Raw genomic sequence first — 26,529 nt, 5'->3', positions numbered from 1 at the left:
CTTGTCTATTTGTATGTTGTGGACTTTTGCAGTGCGTTTGTCTGTTTGTATGTTGTGGACTTTTGCAGCGCGTTTGTCTGTTTGTATGTTGTGGACTTTTGCAGCACGTTTGTCTGTTTGTATGTTGTGGACTTTTGTAGTGCGTTTGTCTGTTTGTATGTTGTGGACTTTTGCAGCATGTTTGTCTGTTTGTATGTTGTGGACTTTTGCAGTGCGTTTGTCTGTTTGTATGTTGTGGACTTTTGCAGCATGTTTGTCTGTTTGTATGTTGTGGACTTTTGCAGCGCGTTTGTCTGTTTGTATGTTGTGGACTTTTGCAGCGCGTTTGTCTGTTTGTATGTTGTGGACTTTTGCAGCGCGTTTGTCTATTTGTATGTGTTGTGTACTTTTGCAGCACGTTTGTCTATTTGTACATGTTGTGGAATTTTGCAGTGCGTTTGTCTGTATGTTGTGGACTTTTGCAGCGCGTTTGTCTGCTTGTATGTTGTGGACTTTTGCAGTGCGTTTCTCTATGTGTACGTGTTGTGTACTTTTGCAGGACGTTTGTCTGTTTGTATGTTGTGTACTTTTGCAGGACGTTTGTCTGTTTGTATGTTGTGGACTTTTGCAGCGCGTTTGTCTGTTTGTATGTTGTGGACTTTTGCAGCGCGTTTGTCTGTTTGTATGTTGTGGACTTTTGCAGCGCGTTTGTCTGTTTGTATGTTGTGGACTTTTGCAGCGCGTTTGTCTATTTGTATGTGTTGTGTACTTTTGCAGCACGTTTGTCTGTTTGTATGTTCTGGACTTTTGCAGCGCATTTGTCTGTTTGTATGTTGTGGACTTTTGCAGTGCGTTTCTCTATGTGTACGTGTTGTGTACTTTTGCATGACGTTTGTCTGTTTGTATGTTGTGGACTTTTGCAGCACATTTCTCTATTTGTACGTGTTGTGAACTTTTGCAGCGCGTTTGTCTATTTGCATGTGTTTGTCTTTTGCAGCGCATGTGTTGTCAAACTGATAAAGATGTTCTCTATTTATTTGCTGGTGTTTGTTCTATTTGCATTTGTTTTCTTCATTGGCAGAGCGTTGAGCTCTCTCGGCCACCATACGTTCCTCTAATATGCACACTGTGGGTAAACCAACCCAACAGCCAAAGACATACAGAGGCGCTAATGTATGAGAAAAATATACCCAGGTCTTTAAAGAATTGTCCCAAGATTACTCCAAAGGCAATTAAATTCCATCTAAACAACAAAACGAACCAAACAAGCAAAAAACTAAATAAAAGGAAAGTTTATGTGACTGTGTTAGCATCTAATAAAGAGACAAGGGCTCAGGGAAGAGGCTGAGCCCTGCCAAAATGTACCACTGCGGCCTCTGCCCCGCCTCTTCCTGTCCTTCGCTCTGATGGAATGCCTGGCACGCTCCGCATTATGGCTGCGGAATGGAGGAGCGATGAGCGGGCAAGATACAGACGCTCGGCCCATGAGACGCAGAGCCGAGCTTACTGCTGGATGCTTGTGGGGCCTGTCAGAACCAACCAGCCACCTGCCAGGCTCTGAGCGCCAGGATACAAAACCTTGAGAATGTGGCAGAAAACTAATCCATGGCGCTTCATTAGTGGGAATGATCTTGTATCAAAATAACCTCTGCCAGAAAGAAAGAAAAAAAAAAAGGTTGAGATTTTGTTAGCTTGCTGAATGGAGTTTGTGCTTTATATAGATAATGTGATTCAAGAAAAAAGATATCTAATTCTCTCATGCAGTATTCTATATGGGATGTGTGTTTTATGTGTGATCTTCAGCAGCAGTACTGCAGAGGGTTATTGTTTGATATTTAATATTCAAAGCAATTTAACTGCAATTACTCTATTGGAGAACAAAATCTGAACAGAATGGATCAGGATAATAAGATTATTGTCATCTGTAGTTTAAATTAGTTTCATAATTGATGAATTTTACAAACATTAACAGTTATTTTATGAATGTGAAGCTGCTTTGAAACAATGTGTATTGTATAAAGTGCTATATAAATGACTTGACTCGTTTGCAAAAAGAAAATTTAACATTAACTTTATTAAGTATTACATTAACGTCGACCAAAAATAAAGTTCACATGTTAAAATAGTAAAAGTAAAATGTAATGTGTAAATATTAAAATATATGTACATTTAATAATGATTATTTTATTGGCTATGCAATATTAGCAGCTTTACAAAGTATGTACAGAAAATACATTAAAATGTACATTTAGCATGCAATTTTATACAATAGCTATGTGAGTGTTATCTGAGTGTTTGTAAAAAAAAAAAAAAAAAGTGTATATGAAAAGCCATTGGTTAGATTTATTTTCATTCATTTGATGATTTTAAGGGCAATAATACTAAATGAAAACATATCACATGTTAGTGTCTTTTTGATTCTGAAATCTTCAAGTTTAGAACTTAAAACTGGTGCAGTCAACTAAAATTCTAAAACTAAAACTGTTTTATTCTAGCTACAGAGAGAGAGAGAGAGAGAGAGAGAGATTGTGTGTGTGTGTCCAACATGGGGCAACACAGCAACCTCTGCTGGCTAAAGACTATAACGGATATATATGTATGCAGGTGTGTGTTTTGCCATTTGTGTGCGTAAGCTAGTGTAAGCCAACTGGAAAGAGAACAGGCAGATCTTTCATTTATAATGAAGTGAATTAGAGTGAAGCCTTAATCTCAAATTCATATAATTCTCATCTTAAATGCACCGGTTTAACACATGCCACAATGATGCCAAAACCATTTTCAGTTCTTTGTTATATTTTCAAAAAAAAAAAAAAATTGAATTGCTGTGTATATCAAGATAAATCCTTCACATTTGCTTATTAGGTCCCATTTGTTCTTAGGATCAGATATAGAAAGTCCCATATTAAGCTCTGTATTTTCTCATAATCGTTCCTTTCAATTATGTTCAATTTGAAATGGTTAAATAAACATTAAGGAGGCAGTTTTGTACTTGAAATCCTGCCCATGAGCTTGCTGAAGCCAAAGTCAAATTGTGGATATTCCCTCTTGCTTCCCATTATAAAATTATATTTAGATCTTTTAGCAGTAACGCTTTCAGTGGGAAGCAGATGAACTTTCGATACTAGAACAGATTTCTGGTATTGAGTTGGATTAGATATTACTTTACAACGTAATGGTAACTACCACAGGAACTGCATTTCATTTCTGAGTGCTCAGGGTCTATGAGAGGTTTATTAAAGTCAAGATGCATTATATATATCTATGTCTCTTTGTCCTTTTGAATTGGGCCACTTGAGTTGGAGTGTGTTAATGCAGTAATGTATATAGACAGCATTGCTCTGATTAGATTGAGAGTGAAGGCTGCACACTGTCTCCTTAAATTAGCATTCTTTAAAATCAACAAATGAGAAATATTACAATGGCCATATTAATACTGCACGCATGGAAAACCACTTACAGAAGGATCTGAGGTCACTGTGACAGTTGGGAATGAGTTTACTTGGAATGACAGTGGTATCATCTGTCAGCAGCACTTTGCACTGAGCTTGATCAGAAGTTCTAGTGTGTTTACTTGTTGTTGTTTGATTTGCTCACTAGGCAACGCTTTGAATTCAGTACATTGCCGGATGCATCCGGATGTCACTGTACGATTATTTCAGAGTGTTTGTCATGTTGTTCAGATGCTGTTTATACACATATCATGTTGCACTTCATTTATACACTCTTCAGAATAAACTCAGCTAACAGAGAACCTTCAGGGAACTTTAGCCAACGTTCTGGCAAGGTTCTCTCAACGTTATGAGCAAACATTCTTCCAGGAATGTTGATAGAACTTTTATTTAGAGTCAAAAACATTATTTATATGTTCATGGGATGGTTTTTCCCCCTGAAAAATTTTAGTTTTTATAGTGTTTTTAAATGTTGTTTCAGAATGTTCAGAGAACATTTAAAAGTAACATTCTCATAATGTTTACAAAATAATAAAATGGAAAGGGATAGTTCTCTAAAATGAACTCTCACCTTAATGCTGTATGTCTTTCTTTCTTTTATGGACCACAAAAGGAGAATAAAAAAAAAAAAAAAAGTCCCATTCGTGCTCGTCCATATAATGGCAGTGAAGGCGACCAGCATCAAGCTTTTTTAGAAAAACACACAAATATATCACAGAATGATCCCATGTGATACGTGTCATCTATCCCAAGTGTTCTGGGGATATTTTGATGTTGGCCGTTGGTCTTCTTTGCACGGCTACACCATGCTGCAGTTCACTCCATCTCGCCCAGAAAAAGTTGTGAGAAATCAAGATTAACAAACATGTGACATTCTCTGAGGTAAATATAATCCGTTGTGTTCATCGTAACAAGAAGGTATCGCGTTCACATCTGTCAGCTGTCATTGAATGTTATCAAACAAGTTCTGGTCTGGAGATGACGAAAGTGAAGAAAGTACACGGATACTTTTTTAGGATTTCTAGGCATTTTATGGGTATTTTATGTCTTTTTGATGAGCGAGACATTTTTTTAACAAAAATTCTCCTTTTGTGGTCCATAAAAGAAAGAGGGGCATACAGCATTAAAACAACACCAGGGTGAGTAAATGATGACTTAAAATGTTTGTTCAACCAAAAATGAAAATTACCCCTTGATTTACTCACCCTCAAGCCATCCTAGGTGTATTTGACTTTCTTCTTTCAGACCAATACAGTTGGAGTTATATTAAATAATGTCCTGGCTCAACTAAGCTTTATAATGGCAGTTAATAGAGGGTGAACGTGATTTCACCAAGTAGCACAACATGTTCCTGGATCAACATCTTTGTTTATCCTGGAACAACATTCCAATCAACCAATCAGATTTGAGGGACAAGTTTATCATTTATGTCAAGTTTGTGCTTACAACCAGGGTTAGGGGCTTCCACAACAGTGTTATTCAACTATCATTTCCCTCTGATTTTAGGGATAAGTTATGGGTAGGGAAAAGGTTAGGACTAAATTTTCGGATAGGAATGTTGTTCCAGGATCAACAAAATATGTTGATCCAGGAACATGTCTTACTTGGCAAAATCACGGTGACCAACAGCGAGAGACGCCAAAGCTACATTGCATAAGGGGTTACTCTTTTGGCGTAAGTCGACGTCCGTACGGCCGTTTGCCGGAAACCAGTTACATTTTTTTAAAGTTCTTACACAAATGCATTATTTCACTTCAGATGGACTTTATGTCATGTGGGTGTCTTTCATGATGGATGGTTGCACTTTTTTGTGCTTCAAAATCTCATCCTCTATTAACTGCCATTATAACGCTTAGGAGAGCCAGGACATTATTTAATATAACTCCAGTTGTATTAATCTGAAAGAAGATAGTCATATACACCTAGGATATCTTGAGGGTGAGTAAACCGTGGGATAATTTTCATTTTAGGGTGAACTATCCTTTTAATGTTCGCATAACCAAAAAAGATTAAAAAAAAAAAAAAAAATGGTGTTTTGAAAGTTCAGAGAACATTCAGAAATAATAAATACAAAGTTCTGGCACGAAACACTAGATGGCGCAGGCTAATAGTTCCTTTAACACACCTGCTAATTATCACATCAATATCTATAGGTCACAGATGAATGGTTCCTGCTGTACTAATAGCCAATGAGCTGCGTGCTTAATCTTTAAATACATGAGTTAGCATTGCTTATAGCACAGCGTGCTTCAGAAACCCTCCACCTTCCCCAGCTCCACCTGTATAGATCTGCTACGGTTATTCATGTATGCTATATTGTACAGCAGCAGCATGTCTTACTTGCTCAGCAGCATCAGCAGCAATAATCAGCAGCAGCGTAGCAGATCTATTCCACCCAGACCAAAAAAATATCTACATTGTTATATTCATTACCATACCAATCACTCCGAGAGTTGTCATGACAGAACTTAATGGAAACGTTCTTAGAACATATATTTGTCAACTGGGAAGGTTCTAAAAGAGAGTTTTCAGAGTGATGCCATAGTAGAACCATTTTGGGTTCCCCAAATAACCTTTCAGTGATGCATGCCAACATTTTAATAATCTAAAGAAACATTAATTTTCCACTGTAAAGACCCTTTTGTGCAGTGGAAATGTTCCATAGATGTTAAAAGTTCACAGAACCATCAATGCCAATAAAAAGTTTTTAAGTGTGTATGGTAGCATTTTTCTGTTTTTATTTGTGTGGTTATTTATTTATCTATGAAATCATGTAAAAGGTAAATCTCTATTTTAAGTGTGAGAAGGGTTAAATAAGCTCTACTTCCTGCACTGTTCATTGTCAGTCTGTCATTAAACATGATGAACTTCCTGAGTAAGGGGGTCTCTTTCGTTAAGCATTTGACAATTTTCCACGAGTCTATGCCAAAAATCATATTCGTACTCAGAGACAAGCTTCTTTCTGAAATCCCCGATGCCTGTTTGAGGGAAAAAAGACCGAAAGAGAGAGAGCACAAGAGATCGGAGAACATGTTTTTGTCATTTGCATGAACCCAGGAAACACAGTGTTGTCCAGAGTCGGGTTATAACTCATTGCAGATCTGCAGTGAGGCGAGGCTGGGCTCTTTCTGGCCAGGCTGGCTTCAGTGCGATGTGAACTCTCCAAGCATTCCTCACCCAGGACATCAGCGCAGGACAGGACTCCTGGATTACATGTACTGTATGTACACTTGTACACCTGCAAACACAGTGGGACAAAAAGAATGTGTGGAAGAGAAATGAAAATGTGGAAACCTGTTGTGATTTGTGTGCATTCCCCTCTGACTCTTTAGTCATCGCTCTCTCAACAATGTTGCAAGAAAGATCTATTTTTTTTTTTTTTAATTTCTTAACAAAAAAAAAAAAAAAGCCCTGCATAACAGTTTTTTTTTTTTTTAAAGTTTTACTGTTAACGTTTTTAAGAATGCAACTGTAAAGCTGAGGTGTGACATTTTCTTTATGTTAAATATTGTAGACATTTTTCATGCATGTGCACAGTATAAAGTAAAATCTTGCATCTGTGGTTTTAATTGCTTTAACCACGTAACGCCTGGCAGTGAATGTGATTTCACATGCGAAGTACATCATGTTCAACATCTTTGTTAATCCTGGATTAACCAATCAAAACTGAGGGACAAGTTTACAGTTCATGTCAAGTTTAGGCTTACAACCAGGGTTAGGTGCTTCTACATCAGTGCTATTCATCTTTCATTTCCCTTTGAATTTAGGGATAACTTATGGATAGGGTTAGGTTTAGGGGTAGGGATAGGACTCAATTTTCAGACAGGAATGTTGTTCCAGGATCAACAAAATATGTTAATCCATGAACATTTCTGGCAAAATCATGATGTCCAATCTAAAAAAAAAAAAAGAAAAAGTTTGCACTTCTTTTTATTATTAAGTATCATATTTTATACATCAGACTTTTATGCTCATTTGATAGAGGAGAATAAGAAACTTATACTCAAGGATGACAAACACACCTCATTTATATTCAGAGGCCCAAACTGAGCAAAAATATGCATTTTGGTGCAGTTGGAGATATTTATGTGGCCAAAAAGTAAGATGAATTTCTGATAGCTTGTAATGTAAATCAGTCTTTAGCAGCCTACTTACATAAAATGCATGTAAATATCAGTTGTCACTATATATATCTTCCATTAATTAGTCTTTGTAAGATGATATTTTTTTTTTGTCAGATCTCTTTGTAAGATGATAGGTGTGGACAATGTGCACAATGTAACTTTACAACTAAATGTTATGTTTTTAGCCATCCTCATTCTGGGAAGCAGTTAAAAATTAAGGGAATGTGGCCATGTGGTTTGGGGTTTGGCATAGGTAAAACGCAGCATTGTTTGAAAACGCGTATTGCAGAACATAGAAGCAACGTACGATTGAATGACCAAAAGAATTCCATTGCTGTCCACTTTAATACTTTTAAAGTATTAAAGTCATCTATATTTAGGCATTGAACAAGAGTACCCAGAAGGGGTGGTGATATTAATAAACTCTTACAACAGAAGGAAGCATTTTACATATATACTTTAAATACTCTTTCTACTAAAGGTCTGAATATGGAGAATATTTCAATATAAATATTGAAACCTTTTTGAAACCTTCTCTGTATTCCCCCCTTGAAACATCTTCTGTATTTCTGTATTTTTGCTAATTGACATTTTTTTTTTTTGCTTTTTTTTTTAATTAATTGTATATATTGGCTTCTTTTTTGTAGTTTTCTTTCTTATATTTAGCAGTATTGGCTAATATTTTGTGGTTTCCTTTTTTATTATTTTTTTTTTAATACTTTTTTATTAACTTTGGTTTATATTTTGTGGTTCTTCTTCTCTGTTAAATGGTTTTTTTTTTTTTTTTTTTTTTGATGATGATGATGATGATTAGGTAATCATCAATTAGGTTACCAATAGGTCAGGTGTGATTGTTCATAAATGGATAAATTGTATCATTTTATGCTTGTTGCTTTGCCTGACAAAGACCTTGTGGTCAAAACGTTATCCATTTAAATAAATTTATTTTTAGGAGCAACAGTGGCCGATTGCCGATTTCTGTTTATTTTTTAAGTACTTTGTAGAACTCAGTAAATGTTTCTCAGCAAAAAGAGGCATGTACCACAAACTGAATTATACTAAAACTAAAAGGCTTTGATAATATTGAAAAGGCCTTAGAAATTTGCATATCAAATATGATACAGTACAGGCTTTATGGGGAGTAATATTGCAGTAAGACTAAATGTTCTTAGTGAATCAAAATTTGTTCAAAAACCAAAGTATGAGGAGGATCTCAGGCAACAAGGAAAATATAAATAAAAAGAAAGAAGGAGATCATAAAGTTAAGTTTTAAATATTTATTAGGCAAAGGCTTGTGTTAAAATCACAATTGTGAAACTTGTGATTGCAAAGCATGTTGCATGTAAATCATACATTCATCATTGGTTTGTGTTGAAAGGTCAGAAGAAAATGTGGTCATTGTTAAATTGTTTGAACTTTGAGGGTAATGATGTACTGTAGCTGATGCTTCATTCACAGTTAAATTCATTGGACAACATACAATAGGACTTTAATACAGACCGGGAAGTCTTTTTTTTTTCTATAAAAACATACATTACATATACAGTTATAACGTAAGTGCAGAGATACAGATGAAGTTTCGGTGTTAAGAATGGATAGCGTCAGTCAGAGCAGTGCCTCAGGCCTCCTAGAAGATAATGATAATTGCAAGAGTGTTCGGCCCTTGAAAGCAGGCTTTCCATTATTTGCCTGTCTGAGCACTGCTTTCCTTCCTGACAGGAGGCCCATGAGGTACCAGAGAGAAGGTACGTCAGAGTTTATGAGGATGGAGAAGACTTCACCGAACGTGGTAAATCATGAGGGACACAGAAGCACCAGCGCATGTTCTTGTCCTCGGGTTAAAAAAATATGAATCCAGGTTTCTGTAAGCCTGTGGCGTTTGGACCGTGTTCAACATCTGCCTTCAACTGGTGCTTTTCTACCTTTGTGTGTAGAACAGAAACTTGAAATGTGTCAAGCACAGTGTCTTATTAAACTTCAGCTCACTCTTTGTTGTTGTTCAGAAGATGAGGGGGAAAAAAATCACATTGGGCTCCTCTTGTATCAACACTGATTTTAGTAGCTCCCAGTCAGAACGGAGTCTGTCACAGGGTTGTTTTTTTTGTCCTCCACCTCTCAAGAGATTCAAATCACCCAGAGCATTTTCTCTCGTCTCTCCCTCACATCTCTACCTCGCTCCCACGAGGGAGAGCCGACACAAAGCAGATCTTTTCACGTTAATAACAAAGACGAGATGAAGTGTGCTACGGTTATTGTTTCATCCCAGAACCATGTTGTTTAATTTGAAATGCCTTTTGGGTTCCACTGGAAAAGAATGTTTCAGAAGGACAAAGAAAAACTTAAGAAAAACAGAGTCTGCATAATTCATCAGCCATACATGTAGAAATCTTTTATTTATTCTGCATTTACCTTTGACATGATTTATTGATGTCAGCTACTTGGAGGCACTGCAGGTGGAAGCCCCAGAAAAGAGAGACAATTTGAGCAACTTTTGAAATGACTAAACGTCGGAATCTACATTTGGTTGGAAGCAAAAAATAATTACTTTAGTCTATGCATATTGAAAGCCTGATTATCCTCTTTATAAAATAAACTTTCATATACACCAACAGAAGCTTAAACTAATAGAAAATCATTATGTATATTAAATGTGGCAATCTTTGGGTGAATATCAACTATCAAAAACAATCACATCACTAAAAAAAGATTTTTTTTTTTTGCATGCAGAAAATGAAGAATTTTTACAACCATTAATTGTGACATAACTGGCTTTAATATTAATTAATTTGAACTCTTTTACAGAGGTGGACCACTGAGAAAAATTACAAATTAATAATAATTATTAATTTACAGTAATGAGAACTTGGATGGAAATGCTTACCTGTATGTGCTTAATTTTCATATAGAATAATATCAGAAAAAATGTTAATGGTCCCTAAATGTGACCCTGGACCACATTCATAAGCGTCAATATTTTAAATTGTGATTTATACATTATCTGAAATAAAATGAGCTGAATAAATAAGCTTTCCATTGATGTATGTTAGGATAGGACAATATTTGTCCGAGATACAGCTAATTGAAAATCTGGAATCTAAGGGTGCAAAAAATCAAAATATTGAGAAAATCGCCTTTAAAGTTGTCCAAATGAAGTCCTTAGCAACGCATATCCACTCACAAAAATACATTTTTTATTTATTTATGGTATGAAATGTACAAAATATCTTCATGGAACATGATCTTTACTTAACATCCTAATGAATTTTGGCATAAAAGAAAAATCAATAATTTTGACCCATATATTGTTGGCTATTGACTTATGACTGGTTTTGTGGTCTAGGGTCACAAATATATATATATATACGTTTTGATTTTATTTTTATATTCATTTTAAATGACCACTTTTTCCATGTTAGTCAATTGAAAGGGGTGAATCTCAGAAAAAAAGTTTCACCCCTTTGAATGATCTAACATGGAGTAATTGGTGTAACATGGTCCATTTAAAATTCACAGCCCTCAGCTAAAGCAGAGAAAGATTCCTCTCCTTCCTTTGTCTTTATTAACCTCAGTTTCCAGTCCCGGGCCTCTGTGCTCAGAGCCTGTGGGAGACCTAGACATCCATCCTGGATCTCCCCAGAGCCAGAATGTGCTGGACCTGATCGATTCTGACTTACAGCTCTATAGATCAGACCTGCTTTTGGCTCCCCTATGCAGCACCTCTACCTAAACACACCATCAACACTGTCTCTCTCACAGCATATACCGTCTCCATGAACATACAGTGTGTTGCAAAAGCACCCGAATTGTCTGAGGATTTAGTTTTATTGTGGAAGTACAGTGTCGTATTTTTCTGGCTTTGTTCGAATTGCTGAGATGCAATTCATCACTGAAGACTATAAAAATGATTACTGACATGGCTCTTGGATGGAATGTAGCTCTTGGATATCTTTTGCTAAAACTTTATTTAAGATTAGCCATGAATCAGCGTGAAATATTCGGGCTGAAATGGACTGTGACGGTGTGTTTTCCTGGAGTGATATTTACTAAGAGACTGTTTGTGATGGCAACGTGCCTCCACAGGGGGGCCAGAGATGACACCATTTACTTTCGAGCAAACATATCTCTCTCTGTCATCATCTGCATCTGCGCCTCTTCCATCTCAGAGATTTGTCTTGATAGGGGTAGGGTAGAGGCTTTAGAGGCCAAAAACACACCTGTCTTCATAATTGCTGGGCTTAGAAGGTGGCAGATTCTCACGAAGAATTAAAAATGAAGGGGTGAAGGCACAGATGTGTTTATCTATTCACGGCTGTGCAGTGCTGCTAATTGGGAAGGCTTGCCATTTGGAAATGGACAATAGCCTCTGGGCATGTTCAGCAGGCTGCATCAATGTGGACTATTTCAAACAATCCACCGCAGAGCATCGCTCAGGCACGGCTCCCCTTTGCCCTGTGGAATCTTCCTTCACATTCTGATTTCCTCCACCATCCTTGTGTTATAAAATCTCAGTCTCATAAGGGAAACATCACAGTAGAAACTTCTGCACCAAAAACAAAACAAAACAAAACAAAACAATAAAACAACTCTCAAGACCTTCTCAACTAATTTCAAAACTCTGCTGATCCTGTTCATCCTTACCCGTTTTTGAACACAGGCCTAAAAATGACCTGCTCAATTGCAGTTCATAGTTAATAATGGTAGACACTGGGGGAAAAAATTACCTAAGAGTTAGAAGTAGTAAGTAGGCTGCACAATTAATCAAAATAAAATCATAATTTTGCTTGATGGCTCGATGGAACCTTTGAAAAGTGAAAAATTAAGAAATTAAGCCATAAATATTTGGATAGCTTTGAAGATTTCTATCTGAGTATAAAGGTGAATTCACGCCATGTCAGAATAGGCCTAACCATAATTATGAGATCTGCCAATTTACCCAATAGTATTTTGACACCCCTGTTTTTTTCAGTTGGTGGAAAACAGCTTATTGTAGCCATGCAGCCAGCAAACAAGCTACATCAGTGATTGCAGATTACCCAACCTAAAAAGCCTCAGCATCCATCTAAAAAGCTCTATATCCAGAGTCATATTAAAACATGGATAAATCAACTTACAGTGTGTGTAAACAGAACGATATCATCCGCTAGTGAGGATGCCAATATAGTTGTCATTCTTGGTGTGAACGGGCCTTAAAGGAACACTCCACTTTTTTAAAAAATAGGCTAATTTTCCAACTCCCCTAGAGTTAAACAGTTGAGTTTTACCATTTTCAAATCCATTCAGCCGATCTCCGGGTCTGGCGGTACCACTTTTAGCATAGCTTAGCATAGTACTTTGAATCTGATGAGACCAATAGCATCTTGCTCAAAAAAATGACCAAAGAGTTTTTATATTTTTCCTATTTAAAACTTGACTCTTCTGTAGTTACATCGTGTACTAAGACCGATGGAAAATGAAAAGTTGTGATTTTCTAGGCCAAATGATGCGGCGCGAATTGAGCGATTCTGGCGTTTGACGTGCGTAAAGTTGAAAAATCTGAACTTTGGCGTAAATTCACACCGCGTTAACCAATCAGGAGCTTGCTCTAGTAGTGACGTGACGTAGCGAGCTGAGGCAGAAATTCGAAACAACAATGGAGGACAAAATCATTGCCGCTGTACATCTTCATACATTTATAGAAACAGAAATAAAAAGGATCGTGTTTGAAAGAAAGTGAGTGAGGAGGTCGGACAATCTGATAAGTTGTAAAAAACGGTCTTTACTCAATTTGAGTAAAATTGAGTAGACTACAAGCTAACTAAAGACGACCAATTGAGCTTATTCGCTGTAATTTACAATTAGTTCCCCACGGACAAGTTGTGTTTATTCAGAGGAAGTGTGCAGAAAGAAGTGGGAGAGTCTGGGACACATAAAGGAAGGAGCGGGAGAGCCCCTCTCATGACGCAAATTTGCATCTGTTGTGAAGGGATTTTCACGCGCGAATGAAGCGAGTAAACTCAATATGTCCAAGCGTCCATCTATGCGTGAATAGCGCGTTTTATTCGCGCAAGTCGCGTCTGGTGTGAATGCAGCATTACAGCGCCGACTTGTACCACGTGACCACTGAACTACCTGACTGCTGCAGATTATTTTTGCCGTTGATAGAAGTCTGAGGACAAGAACAGCTCTGAATATAACTTCATGTGTTGTAATTTTGTAATTACAGTAATTACGACATGGTGTGAACACAGCACAAAGACTACATTTGCTTGAGCAAATATCCCTTATTAAATAGCTACTTTCTTACAAAAATACCTGCAACAATTATCTATAATGCTTTTACTGTTTTTTTGGTCATCTGTGAAAACTTTTCTGTCTCCTTCCCGCTTGTCTGTGTAAGGATGGGACTCGCATTTGACATGATTTGGCATTGTTTTCTTTCACTCTTCTTCGCTGATCATAACAACTCAATAGTGCCACTCTCTGTGTGTATGAATATAACATACACCACAGGAGTGTGTTTACTTTTTTAACGCTCCTTAAGGCGGCATAATTGAGTGGAATATGGACATAAATAATATATTTTTTAACGAAATGTTAAGTAAACAGAGAATCAACCAGTATTTATCTGAATGTGTACACCATTGGACTGAAAGCCCTACTTATGGAACACTGACTTGACAGAGTTTGCATGATTGAACAGGTGCATTCTACTTCATTACATTCGATATTGCGTTTTGATTTTTGCATGTTTTGATATGTAACATTACCCTGAAACAAATACAAGTATTATTGTAATGCATCAAACAGTAATTAAATAATGAAGCTGGAATTAGTGGTGGGAGAAATGAAGCTTTTTGAAGCTCTGAGTCAATTCATCCTATTGCTTCGTAAAACGATTCACTGTTTCGAAGCGCACAAAACACCATAGGCTGGCAGCACCTGCTGGTTAAAAAGTGTAAATGCAATGAAGACTCAGCCCAAACATTTCTCGGAAGCTATAGGCTATATATTTTTCTTTTCTTTTTCCATATTTTCCAAACTTGTTTGCAAAAAAATATGAATGGCTCGGACATGAGAGAGATTTTGGCCTGTTGGTCAAACATTTGTCCTACATCAGAATTCAGAAGACATTTGGTTTTCTGTCAGGTATTGATCATTGTTATTGTGAATTTTACTAAACGAGGCCTTTTTTAGGCCTACATTAAAGGAACACTCCACTTTTTTTTAAAATAGGCTCTTTTTTATTTTTATTTTTATTTTTTAACTGTTTTTGAATCCATTCAGCCGATCTCCGGGTCTGGCGGTACCACTTTTAGCATAGCTTAGCATAGTTCATTGAATCGGATTATACCGTTAGCGTCTCGCTCAAAAAATAACCAAAAAGTTTCGATATTTTTCGTATTTAAAACTTGACTCTTCTGTTGTTACATTGTGTACCAAGGCCGACGGAAAGGCCGATATGGCTAGGAACTATACTCTCATTCTGGCGTAATAATCAAGGAACTTTGCTGCCGTACCATGGGTGCAGCAGACGCAACGATATTACTCAGCGCCTCTCACAAATGTCTTCATGGTTGCAAGGCACGCCCCCTGTGCAAATCCCTGTGCGTAATATCATTGTGCCTGCTGCACCAATGGTACGGCAGCAAAGTTCCTTGAAAATCGCAACTTTTCATTTAAAAACTACAGAAGAGTCAAGTTTGATCTTTTTTTTTTTGAGTGAGATGCTATTTGTCTCCTCAGATTCAATGAACTATGCTAAGCTATGCTAAAAGTGGTACTGCCAGACCCGGAGATCGGCTGAATGGATTCGAAAATGGTAAAACTCAACTGTTTAACTCTAGGGGAGTTGGAAAATTAGCCTATTTTCAAAAAAAAGTGGAGTGTTCCTTTAAACACATTTTAATAAAATAATCTAATCTACAAATATAGATGAGGATTTTTTTTTATGCGCCGCTAATGTTTGAAATATGAAACATGAGTAGTGGTGCAGGATAAAAGTTGCTAGTTTAAGGAATGATAGTTGATCCAATAAGGCATTGACTCTTCGATTCCAAGCATTGTGACTTGAGAGGCTTTATTGGAATGGAGTGGAGTAGGCATTTTGATTCATCTCAGTGATTAGAATGTTTGGTTCCGTTTCAGTCAGTAGCCTACTTCATTTGATGACTTTTTCTGTAAGTCACACCAGCAAGGCGAACAGTGATTCTTGAGTATTATGAGTAAGTCTTTGACTCATTCACTCTCAGCAGATTCACGACCGAGCAGATTTTGTATTACACATGTAGAATAGTGTATTTATATATTTATTTTTTAATAGGGAATGTAAAGATATTGTGTCATTTATACTACAGTATCATTTATAACAGTATTAATTATACTTTATAGTGTCTGTAAGATCTCAATGTATTGCCTCATTTTTTATTTATTTATTTATTATAAAGAATAGAGATCAATTAATCTGCAATCAAATTCATTGATTTCAAAAGCCTAGTTGTGATGTTTCCTTTTGGTAATGTTTTTTGATTACATCTTATCTGCCATCAGCCAATCAGGCTCCTTGTCCAGCAATCACATGACATGCCGTTACACTGCTTTGCAGTTCTCCCCTCTTCCTGGGGGCACGGAGTCTGACACAACACCTCATCTGCTCTCAGCACCACAGCGGTGCTCACAGTGAATATTTAACCCTGCGTTATCGCCTCTGTAGAGATGCCCTAATTGCAAAAGAGGTGAGGCCTGTGTCACCCCACCACACCAGCGGCGCCGCTTTGATAACACTCTTCCTTGGTTGCAGACACAGTCGGGCTAATTAACCTCTCTTGATTAGGGCAATTATCTCCCACACTTTACGGATAATCCCAGTGCAGAGCAGAATATACTCCCTTCAACCACTGATTCCTTATTGCTCCCGCTATGCACTGGGAAAACAGGGGCATGTGGAGGGGATTGAATGGGGATGACCTGCATATTTAAACATTTGGTTTTCTGTCATACATTGATCATTGGTAATTGTGTGATATGTATTAAAGAAATGTATTAAGATAATCTAGTCAGCTAATATAGATGAGGATTTGTGAGCATCAGTTAGAGGGGGCTGGAAATTGTAAATCAGTAATGTTTTATACTCTATATGCCATTGTTTACTTGCAAAATTGTTTCATTAGTTTTTTGCATTAGCATTGAGTACATTTTTATTTTATTTAGCATATTTGTGGTGGGCCTGTGAAAATATAGTCAAGCAGCTTTGATTGACTTGATCAGTGGCACCCTTGCCTTACAGCCTAGACCCTGAGTTTGATAGAGGTGAAGAACTAATGATTTAAAGCCAAATCCCTTCTTTATTGCAGCGTAGAGGGTTTTGCATCCTTTCCTTTACATTGTATAAAAGAGAATAGAAAAACCAACGAAAATGACACCTTTGCTAAAGCAGAGGTGAAGCATTTTCCAATTACAGCAAGAGTTTCCAGCACAGAGGGAAAGTGAGGCATATTACTTGATCAAACAATAAGATGAGAAGGGGTGAGAGAAAACGAATAAAGAAAAGAGCAGTGCAGAGGTAAAGAAAACATGTGCAAGCTGGTGTAAATGAGTGCCGACAGAAAGCGAAGGCCTGCTGTAAACGGGAGGAGACAAAGCGCTTTGCATTAATATTCATGGGCCAGAAGAGGCAGATGCGTCTGACATCTGTGTGATGTCAGCGTGTTGTCAACACATTGTTAGCGCCACAAATGTGCAAACAGATTAACAGCCCGCCGAGCCACGCTGCAATGCATTCATGGAGTGCGAAAACGCTCAGCCCCCTTGTTTTAGAGGAGAGGAAGCGTGTGCTGCTCCATCCTGTGTTTTGCGGAATTCGTCTGCCGCCGAAGGTGCTCGATGTGCCAAGGTGGCACCTCACAGTGGCCCTACTACCAGTGTGTGTCCTTGTGGCTACACACTCCAGAACAGCACTGAATGTTCGAAAAGTTGATTGCTATGTGTTTAATTTATGGCAGAAATGTTTGAAGCATGTTGTATACTATCCTATTGAAATATGTATGCAATTAAAATGTATAGTATAAAATACTTTAATGTGCAGTTTGATGTTTCAAAGACAACTTTACATCAGATATCTGTGGGTTGATTTTGTGGTGCTTTTTGACATTTTTCTTTTGTTTTGAAAAAATTATCTTTTGTTTGAGTTACCCTTCTTTGCAACATTGGCTCAACCAATGGAGTGAGTTTAAGGTGAGGCTATCTGTTCATCCAAATCAAGAGGTCCATGATTTGCTGGTTTGCATGGCTATGCCGTCTGGCTGCAAAAAGCATATTTCTCAATTGACAGTAATAAAATATTGGGAAACACTGTATAATAACTGCATGCTATGAAAAATTTGTTAAGCATTAGTAAATTGTTAACTAATCATTTATAACGCATTATTACACATTAATAAGCAGTTTATAAATACACAAGCTTTATTCTTTATTCTTTCATACTTTATTAATGATCAATTTATCATTTTTAAATTAAGTATTACTACTGTGTTTTATAACTACCTGAATTAATCATGAATTATAGTAGAAATACATGTTAATAAAGCATTTATTCACTGAGTAAATATTACTATATGTCTAAATAATATGTATAAATGTACATTTAAATAGTTTATTAATCATTTACAGACAATTTCTAAATGATCTAATGAACCACTGATGACTCCTAAATAACTGGTTTGTAAATAATGTAATATTTATTTTAGAATGATAAACTTATCATTAATTAAAATGATAGTTCACCCAAAAATGACAATTTGATGTTTATCTGCTTACCCCCAGCGCATCCAAGATGTAGGTGACTTTGTTTCTTCAGTAGAACACAAATGATGATTTTTAACTCCAACCGTTGCCGTCTGTCAGTCAAATAATGTTAGTGGATGGGAACTTCTACTACAAGAGTAAATAAAACTTGCATAGACAAGTCCAGATTAAACTCTGTGGCTCGTGACGACACATTGATGTTCTAAGACACGAAACGATCAGTTTGTGCAAGAAACCGAACAGTATTTATATATTTTTTTACCTCTAATACACCACTATGTCCAACTGCATTCATCACTTGATTCGTTTGGTCTGATCGCGCTCCGACAGCGGCAGTGATGTCTCGCACATATACTTCAATGAGAGCGAGACATCACTGTCATTGTCAGAGTGCGATCAGACCTTACTAATGAGTGCTGCACGCGGTTTGACATAGTGGTGTATTAGAGTTAAAAAATGATATAAATACTGTTTGGTTTAATGCACAAACCGATCGTTTCATGTCTTAGGACATCAATGTGTCGTCACGAGCCGCAGGGTTTAATTTTGATTTGTCTAAGCAAGTTTTATTTACTCTTATAGTAGAAGTTCCCATCCACTAGCATTATTTGACTGAAAGACGGCAACGGTTGAAGTTAAAAATCATCATTTGTGTTCTACTGAAGAAACAAAGTCACCTACATCTTGGATGCGCTGGGGGTAAGCAGATAAACATCAAATTTTCATTTTTGGGTGAACTGTCCCTTTAAGTACGAAAATACAATTATTAAACACATTATGGATATGTTTATAAATCAAGAATAAAGCATGTATAATGGTATTTATAAAGGCTTTATAACAGCTTAATAATGCCTATTAATGCTTTATAAATTATGAATTAACTACTTACTAAAGCTTCATAGCATTTATTAGAAAGTGTTACCAAATATTGGTTTGTAAGACAGTATATGCAAACAATGTTTGAATAGCAAATTTGAACTCTTTCCCCACAAGCACTTTTTAAAATAAATGCACCAACACCAGCATTTTTGATCATTTTCACAAAACTTTGTCTTTTTGTTTATATGAATATTTGAACATACAATATATCACAAGAAAGAACAGAGCCTAAATAAAATCACAATTATTTTCATTTAAAAAAAGCAACATTTTTTTAAAAAGCTGAGAAAATTGCTTAAATATTTTGTTTCTGCTTCTTCGCCTGTTTTTGGATCCAGAGATTCTGTACTCTTTCAGAAGTACAGAATAGTACGAAAGCCCTAAAAGGACATGGTGAAGGAAAAAATATGAGATCGGAGGAAAAATAATAAGTCACTGATTTTGCATTCGCTCTCAAAAACTTTGTGTTCCCTTGTAAAATCATTTTGCGTTCTGCTGAGAAACTTTGCGTTCGCTCTCAAAGAGCTCAAAAGGTTTTGCGAAAGAACGCAAAGTTTCTCGGGGAACGCAAAACATTTGCAAGTGAATGCAAAATCATTGACTTTTTATTTTTCCTCCCATCTCATAATTTTTTCCACCACCATGTCCGTTTAGGGGCTCTGTACACTCTAAAAAAAAATGGTTCTTCAGCGGTTCTTTGGGGTGGTTAAGGTGCTATATAGCACCGCTACCTTATAAAGAACCAGTAAAGCACCTGTATGGTTCTTCAGCGGTTCTTCAGTGGTTCTTCAGCGGTTCCTTGCTGTGGTTAAGGTGCTATATAGCACCACTGCCATACAAAGAACCTGTTAAGCCTCTGTATAGTTCTTTAAAGGTTCTCTAACTCTCTTATTCTCTTAGTTTAGTTGGGGAAAGGATTAAAAACAACATTAAATTACAGTGTATTTTCTAAACATAACCTGGTTCTCAACCTTTTTCTCCCCAAGCCCCTCTACACTGTTAGTGAATATGGGTGTAAGTTGGATTGCTATAACTATTTGAGTCTGATTACTTCCTCTTTCTGCGAATTGCTCTCAATATTATAGTAGGCTACACTCAACTGCTCAAATATCTCACTTTCAGCCAAAGGATAATTTCTCTTTAAGGACCCCGTGACAGACGGTTTTTCTTTCTGACGTCATGACTCACGAGACTTTCTGGAGTTTTCTGCTCGGCCGCCATTTTCTTTCCCCTGGACTCGGATGAAATAAGGTAGGTTGGAAATGTTTTAATTAATATACTCGAAAATGCAAAGGTTGAACATGTGTTTTAGCGGTTTAGAGTTAATTAGCGTTGTTTGTGAACATGAATACTAACGAAATCGTAACTAACCGAATTTTTGAATTTTAGCGGCTCTGCAGTAACGTTATAAAGGTTAGCGCTAATTGAATATTTCTATTCTATACAAGATGTTGCATTACTCGTTTTATTCTATAGAAATGTATTGTTGTAGTGTTTGGACCATGTAAATATGTCTCTAAATAATTTTTAAAAGAAACGTCTCCTTTACCGTGTAAGCAGCGCGTGCTATTTGAAATGATGCGGGCAGGAAGTGCGTGGGGAGCGGGAGAGACGCTCGAGTCGAGGCTGAGGGGATCCTCGCATTACAATTATTGAGTTTAGGTTTTTAAAGTAATGTTTGTCAGTTCTTTTATTTGTCTTTTTCACGTTAGCTCTGATTTGTTCGACCAAAATGACGAAGAAAGTGTGTGAGTAAAGACATATTTAAGGCTTAACGTTACTTCATTTGACTATAGCGCGAGGTGTTTTTTTTAGTAGAATGAAATGGCTGAGTATTTACACTACTAATTAATTACTTGTACTGCAGCAAACAATTTTTTTTTTCCATTTATAAACACTGATTCCCCTCCCCCTTTTAGGATCTAAAGCTCCTCAATGTTTGACGACTAAGGACACTTTGCAATAACTTTACATGGTAAGTAATTTCTATAAAAACGGCTATAATTGTTAATAGATAATATGAATTACCAATGTTGGACATGTTTGAATAAAATCCATCTAATGTGGTCTATTGACTTGAATGTCATCCTCATTAACAAACTTTAGACTAAGAATTATCCATTCCAAAACATTCATCAACTCCCTCTTATGCCATCTCATGCGACTTTTTTTCTTGTTGTTTTGTATTAATTTTTTTTTTTTTTGACAGTAGCCATTGACATTAAATTAATCACAGTTCCAGCTAAAAATCTTTACTGTTCTACTGAAGAAAAAAAGTCAACTTGGATGGCCTGATGGTAAGTAAATTAACAGCTAGCTTTCATTTTTGTGAAATATCCCTTTAATCAAGAATGATTAAATATATTAGGGTGTAAAGCTAATTTATTAATTGATGCATGTCTTATTTTCAGACTTATAATTATATATTATAAATTCATAATTTTAAATGAAACCAATGACTGATTCAGATGCATTTCAGATGCAAATCTGTAGTATTTTAGCACTGACGAAGGCCTGTGTGCTGAAACGCATTGGAAAAATAAAGAATTGATTTTTTTTTTTTTTTTAGCTCCTTTTTTATTTATTTATTTGATCCCTCAATGCCACAAGTGTTGCTGGTATTGTCCATAAATATATTAATTGCAAATTTGGCCAGTCATTAATATGAATTATTTTCTTTTTCTTGTCCTTTGCTATTGCATATCTGCAAAAATTTGATTTCCTATTACAGATTATTGTGCTTTTTTTTTTAATTAAGAAAATTAATCACAATTGCTTTATCACAGGCTGAAAACATTCACCTGAGAGAAAGTCCTGAAGACCTCATCAAGGAGTACTTTCTGAGTTGAACGTAAGAATATTCTATTTTGGTTTATTTTCAGAAAAATAAGTCTAAATTTGTGTATTTTGTAGTTATGCTAGCAAAAGGTGACCGAATTTGTTTTTTTTTATGTTTACTATTAGGATAACCAGACAGATGATTGAGGAGCAGCTTACCATGGCAATGTTCATTATTTGGAAGGAGGGGAGAACTTCATGAACCATCTGCTGACATTGAGGGAGTTAAAGTTTTGAATCAACTTACTTCAGTTACATCAGCTTGTGCCCTGCTTCTAGGTATGACATACATCATCAACCTGGCTTGTCCGAAACCCCTTTGATTTACTTTGTATGTATATGTAAGAGCTGCACAATTTATCGTAGAAAGGTCGCAATCTCGATTCAAACACCCACGCGATCCTACTTTATTAATGACAATGATTCGCCTGCGTCTGTTAAACCTTTGACAAAAATCCTACCGGAACATTCGGTGTTCATGCTGCCACTGATCCAGAAACAGCAGTTTTGAACCACACTGTAGTTATTCAAGGATTTGGTTATTTGATTTTTCACAAATATTAAAATTATCACATAAGTAATAAGACAAAAGTTTACAGTTAGGATATAAACACTGGACATCAGATAGCGATCAAAATAGAGAAAATCGAAACTAACATGGTGCTTCAAATAACTGTTGTATATAAATTACCTTGTTAAGCCACTAGGTGGCAACCAGTGACATTGTCATTGAATCATTCATTCAATAGATTGGATAAGGTTAAACCCTGATTCATCCAGTAGTGAAACAAGTATTTATTAATGAGCCATTAATATATTCAAAACCATTTTTTAAAAATAATTCATTCAAATTAAACATTTTCCGGCAATTAGAGTCCAGCTATTAATATTTTGCTAGAACTAGTAAAATAAATGTTATTTTTAGTTGTCTATTTAGAATCGTGGGAGAATTGCGATCTCTATTTGAAACCAAAAAATCATGATTCTCATTTCATCCAGAATCCTGCAGCTCTAGTGTATGTCTCGTACAAATGTGAAGTTGTATGAATATCCAGTTGTGTTGTTTGAGAATTGCTTTGATTTGTGCAAGGGTAATCACCTTTAAAGGATTAGTTTACCCAAAAATAAAATTCTGTCATTAATTACTCACCCTCATCATTGGAGGAACAGAAACCTCTCAGACTTCATCAAAAAGATCTTAATTTGTTTTGAGTTCAGAAAAAGCATACGCATAAAATACGAAGTATACTTTGGGCTTTACACACAGTAATGAATGTTTAAAAAGCAAAAAAAAAAAAAAGTATTGGGTAAAGCATCCCCATTGTTATGTTAACCTAATGATGTTATTTTGTTTAAAGGCCTACAGTTGGAAGCAGCTGTTCTCCTCTTGCCTGCACTGTTCAAGGTGGACCTGGGGTTGCTGTTTGACATTGAGGTGAGCCATGAACAGTTGACTACAGTGTGTGAAGCACAATCTAATCAAAGCACGACACTTATTGCACATTTTGTTATAATTTAGCTTATAAGGTTTGCCTTTCAAATAAATATGTGAAGATGGTTAATGCTATTATCCCCTCTTCTCCAGGGCCATGCTCAGACCAGCCCTCCTGTCATCCCAACACCTAAGATAGTGCCTAAAGCCTGCAGGAGGATCATCTCATGCAGTATGACCACATTTTGTTCACGTTGGATGGCCAGTTAATCACAGAGTAGAGTGAGGACATCTTGATGGCACTGGGCCTCCTCCTATGTGTATATTTTGCGTTTGGAACCGAATTCAATCATGTGCCCTAAAGGACTGAAAAAGACACTGACCTTTTTGAAGTATGTTGTTTTGAAATTGAAGGATGCAGTCGGACTTCCTGTCACTGTAAAATGAGTGTACAACTCAATCTGTGAGTAGAGTTTTGGAGTCAATACTCTCTCTTGCTCCCTTTCTTATGGTTTAAGTTCCAGTTTCTATATTTTTTTTGAAATCCCGAAGGACAAAAAGAAACTGCAGGACTTCAGAGCATAACTCAGTATGTAAAAACAGGACTATTGTCTTCAAAAATGTACATATTTCAAGCTTGTTGCATTATTTTGTATGTGTATAAAAGGGGAGTATAATGTGAGTTTATTAAAGAAATTAATTAAAAGGTTTTGAAAGTGTAATGTATTTTGTTTTTCAGTAAGCATTTAGTACATGATTTTGAATCTTTGAAGTCATGATTTGGTAAGAAATTATTAATTATCGTTCATAAAAGTGTAATTTAGAAGCATATTGACTCATCTACAGTAGTACCTGGCATGATAACGGGCCCTGCTAGCTCAAAAAACAATATATGGCACCTCTAATTTGACAAATGTGCTAGAAAACTTTAAGAATAGGTGCTATATAGCACCAGAAAAGGTTCCCCTATCATAACGAGCCAAAGAACCACTGCTGGTACTATATGGCACCTCTTATGGTTCTATATAGCACCATACGACAAGGTGCCATATAGCACCTTTAAAGATAGGTGCTATATAGCACCAAAAAAGGTTCCGCTATGATTACGAGCCAAAGAACCATTTTTGGTGCTATATAGCACCATTTTTCTTTAGAGTGTATAATAGCGCCCCCTACCATATAAAAGTGAAAACATGTAAATGACAGAAAATAAATAATGGAAAATTCCATCAATGGCGGGGAAAGATTTCATATATTAATTAATTAATTAATTATTTTATTTTTTTGTATAAATGGACAGACAAAATGTTTTGCAAATATTTTATTTTACTATAGTAGATGTTTTAGCAGTTCCTGAATTTTTCCTGAATGTTGTTTTTTGCAAACAACATTTAAATGGCAAACATTTTCATAGAGTAGATTTTTTTAGCAGTGCCTTTTGTTGTTTAAATTTGTGAAATTGACTCTTTCTGCCGCATTTAGTGTCATTAGTCACATGATTAAGTTCAGGTCATTGGCTCAGAACATGGCAGTGGAACAGGGCTGTCCTTCTGCAGCCAAACAAGTGCCATTGAGATTAGGAATGTTAACGGATAGGACATTTCTCAAGGTATTATGGACCGCCTGGGTATAGAGTGCAAGGGTTCAAAAATGATATGATGAAAAATACTAAAGAGGTTTTTTTTTTGAGAGAGAGAGAGAGAGAGAGAGAGAGAGAGAGAGAGACTCAGCAGCTGTTGACGCAATGTGTTTTTGATGGAAACGCTGGACTGAGGTTGGGTCAGTGGTATTGAGGTGTGTCAGCATGGGGAGTGCTCTTGAACAGACAATGTAGGCCTGTGTGTGTGTTTGTATGTTTGTGTGTGTGTTGAGCATGAATGCACTCAAAGGAACATGTGTGGGTTTGGAGAACACTAGCCAGACAAACCTTTCTTCATTCAACCCACGCTAAAAAAACAAGGACATTCCAGCCACTCCTCGATCTTGGCAGATATGCCTTTGTCTATTTTGGAAACCCTTTCTTCTTCAAAACATATTTCCGAAAACATAAACTCATTTTTCAGCCCTCAAAACCTTTGGCATGAGGACACAGCTGCCCAGGCCGGGATCGCTTTCCTTTTTCTGATTAGTTGCACCATGAGAATTGCTCTTTAAATAAAGTAGTCCTAATGTGTCCTCAGGGTTTTGGGTAACGACTCAAACTACTGATCAGAATTGGGATTTGAGACCTGCAAGAATGAATGATTTCTGCTGATTTAGATGCTCCTGTTCAAGTACATTAGAAGACCTCTCAGCCGGCTGCAGTCAGCGTTTAACAATTACAATACGAATCCACTGACTCGCAATCACTTTAATTTTATTAAATAAAACCTCTGTCCTTAGGGTCTCGGGCAGTCCAAGGACTTCAGGAGAAAGCCACTGACCTCTGTCGCCCTGAACGTGGGCCGTAACAGTAAGACTGTGAGTGTGAGTACAGCCGGCTGCGTGTAAAGGGTCCCTCAAGGCAGCCTTCTCAATATGTCAACACAGAGCACACCAGGATCTTCAAACAAACATGTACCAAACATAATAACAACATTAATGAGCCTCCCCCCCTCGCAGCACCTAATCCAACTCCCTATTTCCCAAGCCTCTCCGCCAAACTTAATGCGTTTTAAAAGAAATACAATTAAGCGCATGAGCTCTAGTTGCTTTTTCTCCACTCTTAAACTTTCTCTCAGTGTGTTTTAATCAGTCTACAAGATCTTTTGGTCCTGGTTCTGTCAGAATCATTTGGCTGAAGACGTCTTTCTCATTACGATTACTGTCTCGTGTTTGCATTTTTTAAAACATGCTTCTCCGGGGAGAAATATTTGCGCTCCTGCAAAATCCTCATGAGGGGGAGACCTTTAACCGCACCCGGACTGTGGGTCTCGGGCTGCAGGGACGTGAAAGGATGTTATAGGACCACTACTGATTAGTAAATTGCCTTGCAGTCTCATGTGGTCTACTTTTGGAAGTTTTGAAATAACTTCTGAGTTGAATGTCAGATGTTCAAGGAAAATCTATA

General features: G+C 36.7%; 1 long non-coding RNA gene across 1 annotated transcript; it reads left to right on the top strand.

Moving 5' to 3' along the window:
• Positions 1–19,899: 19,899 nt before the first annotated feature.
• On the top strand, positions 19,900–22,238 carry LOC137017547 (uncharacterized). The gene is made up of 5 exons (XR_010894613.1): positions 19,900–20,461; positions 21,130–21,185; positions 21,420–21,507; positions 21,997–22,061; positions 22,175–22,238. It is a non-coding gene; the product is annotated as an uncharacterized lncRNA (long non-coding RNA).
• The last annotated feature ends 4,291 nt before the right edge of the window (positions 22,239–26,529 follow it).

The sequence above is a fragment of the Chanodichthys erythropterus genome, chromosome 1 (assembly GCF_024489055.1).
Source record: "Chanodichthys erythropterus isolate Z2021 chromosome 1, ASM2448905v1, whole genome shotgun sequence".
Lineage (NCBI taxonomy): Eukaryota > Metazoa > Chordata > Actinopteri > Cypriniformes > Xenocyprididae > Chanodichthys > Chanodichthys erythropterus.
This window is presented reverse-complemented; position numbering and strand designations above follow the sequence as displayed.